Here is an 11,345-nt window from a genome sequence, read left to right as displayed (position 1 = left end):
TTTAACTTCTGTTGTATGATTTGTGATAAGTGTCCAATTCAACGTTCAAATGTCCACTTTAGTGCTAGGTTATTTAATTAATTTAGTGTTATTTCAGATATTATTGCTTGTTTTGGTATGATTTGTCTCCACAGGACTCAAATGATTAAAAGGAGCAGAATTGGACTTAATTTGAAGAAACTTTGGACTTGAAACGAAATTGGAGTTAGTCTTGCCCAAGATGAGCTGAATCAAAGGAGCTGAAACGAACTGGAGTTAGTCTTGCCCAAGACTAAGACCTCCGAACTGATGATGTTTAGATTGATCAGGACTCTTTCCTACTCAAAGAAGAAGGCAGAAAATAAGGGATATGAGAAGATTAGAAAAGATTTGTGATTGGGAAAGATATTATTTTGTTAGCTAATTTTTAGGGATATATTTTCTCTACAAAACATTAGGTTTTGGATTAGATTATATCTTCTCTCTTCTCTCTTAGACTGGACGTACATTTTCTATCGTTCTTCATCCTGGAAAAACTCGAGACATTTATTTTGTTCTTTATGGCTATTCGTAGCTAAACTTCTTTATTTCGGTTAAGGGATAATTCAAAGGCAGGAATCTTCAAGTATTGTGAGATCGTTTCTCTTCTAATATTTTCTCTTTATTCATATCATTTGTTTATTCACTGTGTTTAGGGATTTTATCTTAATTGTTAGTTTGCTTTTGAATGATAAGGCCGATTGTTCATTTGATTAAACTGGCATATAGCTGTCTGATTAAACTAGATAATCAACGAGTCATTATTTAGTTGAATCTAAATAAGTAGCAATTGATGCTATAAAGTTGAAATCTAGATTGTATTTGGGGATAATCAGATTGACAACTGAGAACTCTCCATGTGACATTAATACATCTATTTTTTGACTTTATCACATCAAGTGAATAAGTAATTAAGTTTCTGAATCGATATCGCTGAGAATCGGTTGGCTTAGATTAGGTTCTTCTAATTCCTAACGCTGTTAACGGGTTGAATCTTAGCCGCTGAGGTAAGGTTATTCGTTAATTAGGGATTAACTACAGTCTTACTTGGTTAATTCATTATTTAGGAAGAATATGCCAAACTAGTCTGACATGTAATTTAGAAGAAACATCATTTCTGTCAATGATCAAGACTAACTAAATTCCTTGCCTGAGAATCCCTTAGCTGAAATTCTAATTAATCATTTTATTCAATTTCAACTCAACTCTATTACTTTTGTCAATTTAGCAATCAACTATTCCAATTTCCCCTTTTTACTTTTTATTTATTTGCTTGGTTATATTTACGATTAGATCAATATTAGTCCTTTGGGTACGACCTTTTCTTACCCTTGTGCAAGCCTGAGGGCTGTGAAGTTATATTTTATTTTTGGTGGATTCGACAACCGTCAATTTGCACCTTTTCTGTTGTCAACTGCACTATCTCAGGCCATAATAACTGTCTCTCGCCTACTTCAGACCAACATAATGGAGTTCTACATCTTCTTCCATATAAGGCTTCATAAGGTGCCATATCAATACTAGATTGATAACTGTTATTATATGCAAACTCCATTAAAGGCAAATGTACATCCCAACTACTTTGAAAATTCAAAATGCTAGCTCTCAACATATCTTCCAAAGTTTGAATGGTACGCTCACTCTGACCGTCAGTCTGTGGATGGAAAGCTGTACTGAAATTCAATCTTGTGCCTAATGCATCCTGAAAACTAGGCCAAAACCTTGATGTAAAGCGAGGATCCCTGTCAGAAACAATAGAAACTGGTACACCATGAAGTCTAACAATCTCCTTGATATACAACTGTGCCAGCTTCTCTAAAGAAAAAGTCACTTTCACCGGAAGAAAGTGGGATGATTTTGTTAATCTATCCACAATTACCCATATAGAATCATTACCATGTTGTGTACGAGGTAATCCACTGACAAAATCCATTGTAATATGTTCCCACTTCCATTCAGGAATAGGAAGTGGTTGTAAAGTACCAGCAGGTCGTTGATGTTCTGCTTTGACTTGTTGGCAATTTAAACATCTACCCACATACTCAGCTATCTCCCTTTTCATGCCTTTCCACCAGAAATGCTCTCGAAGATTTCTGTACATTTTAGTACTCCTAGGGTGCATTGCATACGATGAATCATGAGCTTCTTCTAATATCTCCTTCTTGATATCGTGAACATTTGGAACACACATTCTGTCTTCAAACATTAACATGCCATCTTCTGTTACTTTATATTCAATCTTCTTCCCCTCGCTAACGTCTTTTCTGATTTGTTCTAAAAATTCATCTTGATTTTGAGCTTCTTTAATTCTGTCTTGAAGAATCGGTCTCACCTTCAACATTGCAGATAATACTGCCTCATCTCCACAAACCAGTTCAACATTCAAAGCTCTCATATCAAGCAATAAAGGCATTCTCACTGATTGTATATAGCTCAAACTTCCAACGTTTTTGTGACTCAAAGCATCAGCTACGACATTAGCTTTACCAGGATGATATTCAATAGTCAGGTCATAGTCTTTCAATAACTCAATCCATCTCCTTTGCCTCAAATTCAATTCCTTCTGTGACATTATATATTTCAGACTTTTATGATCAGTGAATATTAGACACTTTTCACCATAAAGATAATGTGTCCAAATCTTTAAAGCAAACACCACGACAGCTAATTCAAGATCATGTGTCGGGTAATTCAATTCATGTGGCCTTAATTGTCGTGACGCATAAGCAATAACTTTATCATTCTGCATCAATACAATCCCAAGACCTTGCCCTGATGCATCACTGTACACTGTATACCCTTCACCCACTATAGGTAGTGCTAACACATGAGCACTGATAAGTCTTGACTTTAATATATCAAAACTTTCTTGACATTCAGATGTCCACTCAAATTTAACACCCTTCCGCAGTAATCGTGTCATCGGACAAGCTATAAGTGAGAATCCTTTTACAAACCTTCTGTAATAACCCGCTAAACCCAGGAAACTACGTACTTTATGTACATTCGACGGTGCTCCCCAATTAGCTACAGCTTCAACTTTCTTAGGATCAACTAAAATTCCCCTAGCTGATACCACATGACCTAAGAACATCATTTCATCAAGCCAAAACTCACATTTGCTAAATTTTGCATACAATTGTTTCTCCCTTAGAATCTGCAAAATTGTTCTCAAATGCTTACTGTGATTTTCCTTATCTTTAGAATACACAAGAATATCATCGATAAACACAATAAAAAATGTATCTAAGTAAGGTTTAAAAATCCTATTCATAAGGTCCATAAAAGCAGCAGGTGCATTAGTTAATCCAAATGGCATAACCAAAAATTCATAATGCCCGTATCGAGTTCTAAAAGCTGTTTTCTGAACATCCTCTTCCATGACCTTCAGTTGATCATACCCAGTTCTCAAGTCAATTTTTGAAAATATGGTTGCTCCTTGCAATTGATTTGGACGGTCGAATCTCCGTAAATCAAAGAAACGGTGGAGAAACGGTCGAAGAACGATTAAAAGAAAAAGAAACAGAGAAGAAAAAGAAGGAAAAGAAGATGTTGTCGAGAGAGTCTGGAACATTTGGGATTTATATCCCAAATTTGTCAAATATCCCTTTTGGTCCTCCATCTTTATATAATCTTTTAATAATTACTCTAAACTTTTAATTTACACCTAAACCCATCGAATTAACTCTAAATTTTGCCTATAACACCAAATAAAAATCACACATCCAATAATTATAATATATATTAATGTCTAGGTATAAATTCTAGAAATTGCGATACGGACGTGACATCCTACGCGCTGGGTCGGCTGTCTCCCCGGGGTCGGCTGCTCATCGCTCTCCTCAACCTCGCGATCATGTGCAACTGCAGACTGTCGCGCTGCCCGGGCTGCCACATCCAGGTAGTCCTCAAAGTCAGTCGCCCCCTCTGATCCATGAATATCGGGCTGATCCGCAATCGGCCCCCTCCTCACCTGCTCCGTCGCAGCCCCTCTCCGCCTACGACCAGATATATCTATACCACGCAATCTCGTATGCCGTGGTGTATCATCCTCGTCGTCCATATCTAGACGACGAGCAGATGACGGGATGGATTTCCCACCCCTAGTAGGCCGCTCCGTCTACAAAAAAAAGTACACTAAATTAATAAAATTATATGCAATGTAAATTATACTAAAATACTACTAAATTAATACAAATGATAATAATAAATTACACTAAATTAATAAAATTATAATAAATTATACTAAAATTGTACTCAATTTATACTAAATTATACTAAAGTTATACTCAATTTATATAAAATTATACTAAAATAATACTAAATTAATACTAATTATAATAATAAATTACACTAAATTAATAAAATTATAATACATTATACTAAAATAAATAAATTACACTAAATTAATAAAATTATAATACATTGTACTAAAATAAATACTACTAAATTAATACTAAAATTTTAAACAATATTTTTTTTTATACAAAAAAAGCGTGGGGCGTAAGGGAATCACGCCCGAACCACTGGGCGGGCGTAAGGGAGTCACGCCCGAACCAGTGGGAGGGCGTATGAGCATCACGCCCTATCAGTGGTTAGGGCGTATGAGTATCACGCCCTACCACTGGTTCGGGCATGTGGCTATCACGCCCACACCACTGGTCGGGCGTGATACTCATACGCCCGAACCGCAGATCGGGCGTGATGTTCATACGCCCGACTGCGATTCCGGCGATTATTTTCAATAAACCAACAGATTCAATTCGATGCAAAAATCAACGAAATAAAGCGGTAAATCTTACCATTTTATCTTTTCCTTTACGAATTCTGTCACCATCCATGATTCGGTTCAGTAATTTGTCCGAATTTGAGCAAAAATCGTATAGGGTTCTTGAGAGGTTTTAGGTTTTTTGAAATTTAGTGCAACGGGTAATATGGTATATTCCAGGGGTTAGAAGTATAAATTTAGGGCTGGGTTTAGTAACCCACAAAAAGAAAGGCATTATATTCATTTCACTCCTTCAAACTAAGATTTTAAGTTATCAAAATCATCAATCTAATCTAAGTTTCTAATCAATTTTAAACTATCAAAATCATTAAAATCATCAATAAAGTCCCTAAGCAAGTATCTGAATTAGCACTTATTTGTTTTACAAACTGTTGTTTGCTTATCTAAAAAACTGTTTTTTAGATTTCTGTTTTTATAAAAAGTTTTCAAGTGTAAAAACAAACAGGAGATTGCTATTTTATGTTTTGCAATGACAATAATAACTTTGGTTTATTTTTGTTGTTTTATCTCATAAAGTATTTTTAAAAGACTCCGAGTTAAAATTTGAGGAAGATGAGTTAAAATGATTTACAAGACTTAGTTCTTGAGTTTTGAGTTAAAATTTGAAGAAGATGAGTTAAAAATAATTTACAACCGTTTTTTAGTAGCTTATCAAATTACTAATGGAACGTTTGGTTCGTATAGGGGTAAAAGAATGGAATCAAGAAAATGAAATAAAAGAAAGAAATAGAGTGACTCTGAATTTTCTTGTCTGTTTGTTTCGGTTTCGAAAAGAGAATGATATATCTCCGATTTATTTTGTGACTGTTTGGATCAAATGAGATAATATACTAGAAATGTGGATTATTTTTAGCAAATTTTTTATATATACATTTATTATATTAATAAATTAATTACATGTAAATATAAGAATTAAAATCAATTACTTTAACCATTAAAACTAAAAAATGGTGAAAACGGAAAAACTGAAATAAAATTAATAAAAAAAAGCATAAAAATTATATTTTTTAAAAAATAATTATTTAGAAAAATCTAAAACATCCAAATCATTAGTATATAGTATAAAGATAAGGATATAACAGAAGATCAGTCCCATGCCAGGTATCCCTAAATTCAATCCACCGTCAGTACCAAACGAGACGGCGTTCGACCAGTTGAATAGAAGTAAAAAGAAAGCAAAGAGTGCAGATAGAAGTTCAGAACCTTAGTTTCTCATCGACCCTAGCTGTTGTGGCAGTCACAAGATGAACACTTAGAGATAGATTTTGTCCTAAAGACAATCATGGATGCAGGGAGCAATCTCCTTTTGGCAAAATCTGATATTGAAGATGAAGAAGAGGACGGTCCGAAATGTCCATCAATTCGACTCTCTACTAAGGAAAAAAAGATCTTATAGAAACCATAGTCCACATCTGTAATTATTAAGGTAGTTGGGAAAAGAGTAGGTTTCAGATTTCTCAAACAAAAAATTTAAGAATTCTGATAGAAAAATGACATTGTGTCTTTCATCGATTTACACAATAAGTTCTACATAGCAAATTTTTCCAACCTAGAGAACTACGAAAAAGGCAATTAATGGAGATACATAGTTGATAGCAGATCACGTACCGCAATTCAGCAGTGGAAGCCTAACTTTGACCCCCTAGATGCTAAAGTTAATAAAATCCTCACCTGGGTTAGATTTCCTAGATCACCAATTGAGTATTATAACTACCTATTCCTCACAAAACTAGACTTAATGGCAGGAGATGTTCACCATGTCGATAAGACAACCATCTTAGCGGAAAGAGGCAAATTTTCCAAAATGTGTGTCGAGCTGGACTTAAACAAACCCTTGTTATCTAAATATAAGTTAAGGAACATAGTGCATAGACTCGAATACAAACATTTGCTATAAATGTGGAATGTAAAAAATCAACAGGTAACCCTTTACTACTACATCAAACCTGCGTTGCAAGGAATGCAAATGGAACAAGAAGTAAAATTTCAAATTAAAAAATTTAAAACACTTCTTATCAACTCAAAATTTAAGTTTTCTTAATTAAAAAATGCCAACACTTTTTTCTAATTGTATAGTTTTTTTCTAATGAGACGAAAGAAGACGTGGAGAGGAAGTTGGAACTATAGAGACAAACTTTAGAATCTAGAGGCTTTAAGTTGAACCAAAGTAAGACAGAATATTTGGAGTGTAAGTTTAGCGGCGATAGGAGTAGGGAGGCATGGACAATCACCCTAGATAGGAGAGTTGTTCAGGCATCGGATTGCTTTCGGTATCTAGGATCTATTATCCAAACGGATAGAGAAGTAGATGGAGATATTGCTCATAGGATTAAATCTGGTTGGGCGAAGTGGAAGAGTGCTATGGGTTTCCTTTATGACCCCGGCATGCCTAATAGATTGAAAGGAAAATTCTACCGCACGACAATCAGACCAGCACTGTTATATGGTACGGAGTGTTGGGCAGTGAAACGCTGTCACACTCATCAAATGTCGGTGGTAGAGATGCGTATGTTGAGATGGATGTGTGGTCATATGAGAAAGGATCGGGTGAGTAATGAAATAATTACCACAAAAGTAGGGGTTACATCTATTGAGAATAAAATGAGGGAAAACCGACTAAGGTGGTTTGGCCATGTCAAACGAAGAGCGCTTGATGCGCCGGTTAGGAGGACTGAAGAGTGGCAAAGGGATGTAGTGGTGAGGGGTAGGGGGAGACCTAAGCAAACTTGAAGGAGGGTGATCGAGAGTGATATGAATTTATTGAGGATTGAGGAAAATATAGTAGTGGATAGGACAGAGCGGAGGCAGAGAATTTGTGTTGTTGACACGACTTGATTTTACGGTTTTATATGATGGTTCATGTTAGTCGACCCTGAATCATTTCGGGACTAAGGCTTTGTTGTTGTTGTGTAGTTTTTTTTTAAATCAATAAAAAGATACTCCTTTTATCTTATAAATAAAGCATTATATATTATAATTATTGAGAAGTTTTAAGATTTTTTTTATGTAAAATTGTCATATATCATTCAATTAACTTAAAAAGTACAAATACAACATGAAGATTAAGAGGAATAAAACATCGAGTCCATACAAGCTACAGCCAGTACAAGATCCATAAAAAGAAGAAAATAGATTACAAAGAGCAATAAAAACCATAAAAGGTACAAATACAACAAACATTGAATCATATTTTCTCGTAAGTCGAATCCCATTGAAAAACCACTGTAATCCATGCTTCATCATTTAGGCTCTTCCGGACATTCGGATCTGAGTCATTTCTGTTTTTACAACCACGCATATCTATAGATCTACGGACAAAATGAACCTTTTCCACTATTGCTGAGACCGAAAAAAGAATAAAAGAAAAAAGTATAGTTAACATGTGTAAATCTAACGAAAAAAGAAGTTCAAAAAGATATATAAACTTCAAACTAATAAGAAAATGTTAGTCTGAAACTAAAAAAGGAGGCCAAAATATAAATGAGAGGAGGAAGAAAGAAGACAAACTTCACTCTTCCTCCTCTAACTAGACCTGAAAAAGTGAGGGTGATGGTGGCAGTAGTGATAATAGCAAGATTTGAGAAAAAGAAAGAGCAATGAAAAGAAAAAAGGAGAGAGAATGAGGAGTCTCTCTACAAGCTTTTTACGAGAAGTTTTAAGACTTAGGGGGTGTTTGGTTGCTCTTTTTCGTGCTCCTTTGGTCTTTTCACTTCAAAAAATGAGAGTTTTAGGTGTTTGGTTAGTGACCTCCTGTTTGCCTTTTACATCTGAAAAGCAGCATTAGGTGTTTGGTTAGTGATCTCTTGTTTGCCTTTTACACCCGAAAAGCAACCTTTTACAAAAGCAGAGAATCTCTACTTTTTGGAAAAGCAGTTTTTCCAACAGCAAACAACAAACCGTAACAATAACAGCAAACCGTAACAGCAAACAGTAAACCGCAACAGCAAACAGTAAGTAAAACAAACGGGCCCTTAAATGTAAGAGAAATAAGCAAACTTATATTTGGGCTATTTACATTAAAATCATATCTGATTATGAAATTACAATTAAATCATATCGCAAAACTTAATTCTCAATATATCATTATTTTCTATATATTACAAATAACATATGATTTTATTGTCATAATTTATAAATTTTAGGTCTCAATTCATAAATCCTAAACCCTAATAAATATATCTTAAACTCTTAATTCATAAAACATAGTTCTTAAAATATATGAAAAACAATGATGTTTTTAGTTTAACATTATTTAAATTAGTACTGGACATAGTTGTAAATAATATTTCAAATCTAAATTTCCCTCGTATATATTTCCCTTTCTATTTCGGTGATAGAATTGGGCCGGTCTCTGTTAAACCCACACACACAAACCAGAAAAGCCCATATGGGTTTCCTCGTAATTTTACCATCCAAAATATCTAAATATTAGTTTTTTTTATAATAATGCATATATATTCCATTAGATAAGCAAATACGAGTACAACATGACAATAGTAAGGATTAAAACCTTACCCATATATAGGCCAAAGCCTAATATATGATCCACAAAGGGAATAGAAAGACTAAAAAGAACAATATCAGAGCTAATTCACATGTTGAACATTTTTAATTAGCAAAAAGCTGATTTATATACCTATATCATGTTTTATTATTTAATTTCAGTATCAATTAGTTCAGTTCAGTAATTTATTATTATTTATTATAATTATAAATATTTTTTATAAATATTTATTATTATTATTATTATTATTAGAACCATTATTATTTTTATAAGATTTTTATGTTAATTATTGTTATTTTTAAAGGATTATATTATTATTTCAGTTTCAGTAGAATTCAGTTCAGTTCAATTCAGTAGCATTTAGTTCGGTTCAGTTCAGTTTTTTTCCAGTAATAAAGAATAGAGCCTTAATTTACCATATCACCAAACTTGTCCATAATAATAGATTGACTCCTTCAACTTTGTAAGTGTCTTCTGTACCACCAACTCCTTGAACTTATCCATAAAAATAGATTAGCTCCTTGAACTTTATAAGTGTCTTACCAACTCCTTAAACTTGCTTATTCGATAACTACTAGATACAAAAATCATAATACTAACTCTCAATCCTTATCCATCCGATCTCTCAAACCTGCAACACTAACTTTTATAATAGGTTGAAAGGTATGAGAAGAGAAAAAATTACATCTCAAATAGATGAAGATGTATTTTTAGAATTTAGGTTTAATAGGTTTTTGTTTTTAGTTGTTATGGAATAAGCAAGTTTATGAAGTTTGTGCGACATTTATAAAATTCAAGGAGCTAATCTATTTTTATGGACAAGTTCAGAGAGTTGGTGATACGAAATAATCAAGTTCAAAGAGCTGGTGAGATACTTGCAAAGTTTAAAGAGTCAATCTACTATCATGAACAAGTTCATGGAGTTGGTAATGTGTTAAGCCTAAATTAAATTGGATAAATTATAGGTAAAAAGCATCATTAGGCCCTTGAACTTTACTCATTTTAACATTGTGGTAATTGAACTTCAATTCTTAATGGTATGACCACTAAACTTTACACTTTTTTAGCACTTGTGACCATTCAATGCCTTAAAATAATCGTTGACGGTCTCAAAATAAATAATTCAGAGAGTTATTAATATTCTAAGAAATTTTAATTCTTAAAAAATTTCGTTTTGAGGTCATTTAGGTATTGTATAGTTAGGGAAAAGAATGAATTTTTAGAGAAAGAGAGCTAAAAAAACGGATATAGGGTAACTTTTATATTTTTAACGATGCTTAGTTTGATATTTTATAATTTTTCCATCATATAAAATTGATTATGCAAAAGGATTGAGACGATTTGAGCTCAACATGTGCTCATGGACATTTCTAAAACAGTAGTGATCTTGTTTTCTTGGCTTCATACATTAAGAACTCGCACAACTTGTACCAAAAGTTCAAAATTCACCTTTTAAATTTACAAATTTTCTTATTATTAATTTACTTAAAATAATATATTAGGTATTTGAATTTGTTTAAAATAGTATATTAACCTCTAAACTTGGTTAGAATTATCCATTTACTTTTGAACTTGTATAAAGCGTTTACATTTCAATTTGTTTAAATTTATAAAAAAATTAAATATTTAATTTGTGATTTTAAGTTTTTAAAACAAATTAACTTTCTATTTTATATATTCTTACGGTGTTTATATAGATTAAATATTTAATCGTGATATCTATACTATATATAATAGCGGAAGCAGAGAGAAATGATGAGAAGTGTTTTAAAAGCATTTTTTATGAGTTGTCAACGTAGTAAAAAATCAAGATTAAAAAGATTTATTTAATTAAAATAACAGATTTATATATTTAATTAATTAAAATAACAGATTTATATTTATAATATATTAAACAATTACTAGCCCATTAATTAAAATAATAAAAGAAAGTAAGAGTTACGGGAAGATGAAAAAACACAAAGCAAACGAAATCCAAAAGTCACAAATAAACTTCTATATAAAGCATGATAGATAATATTCCAGCATTATATT

Source organism: Euphorbia lathyris, chromosome 9, assembly GCF_963576675.1.
Source record: "Euphorbia lathyris chromosome 9, ddEupLath1.1, whole genome shotgun sequence".
NCBI lineage: Eukaryota > Viridiplantae > Streptophyta > Magnoliopsida > Malpighiales > Euphorbiaceae > Euphorbia > Euphorbia lathyris.
The sequence above is the reverse complement of the archived record's forward strand: the minus strand, read 5'-3'. Positions refer to the sequence as shown.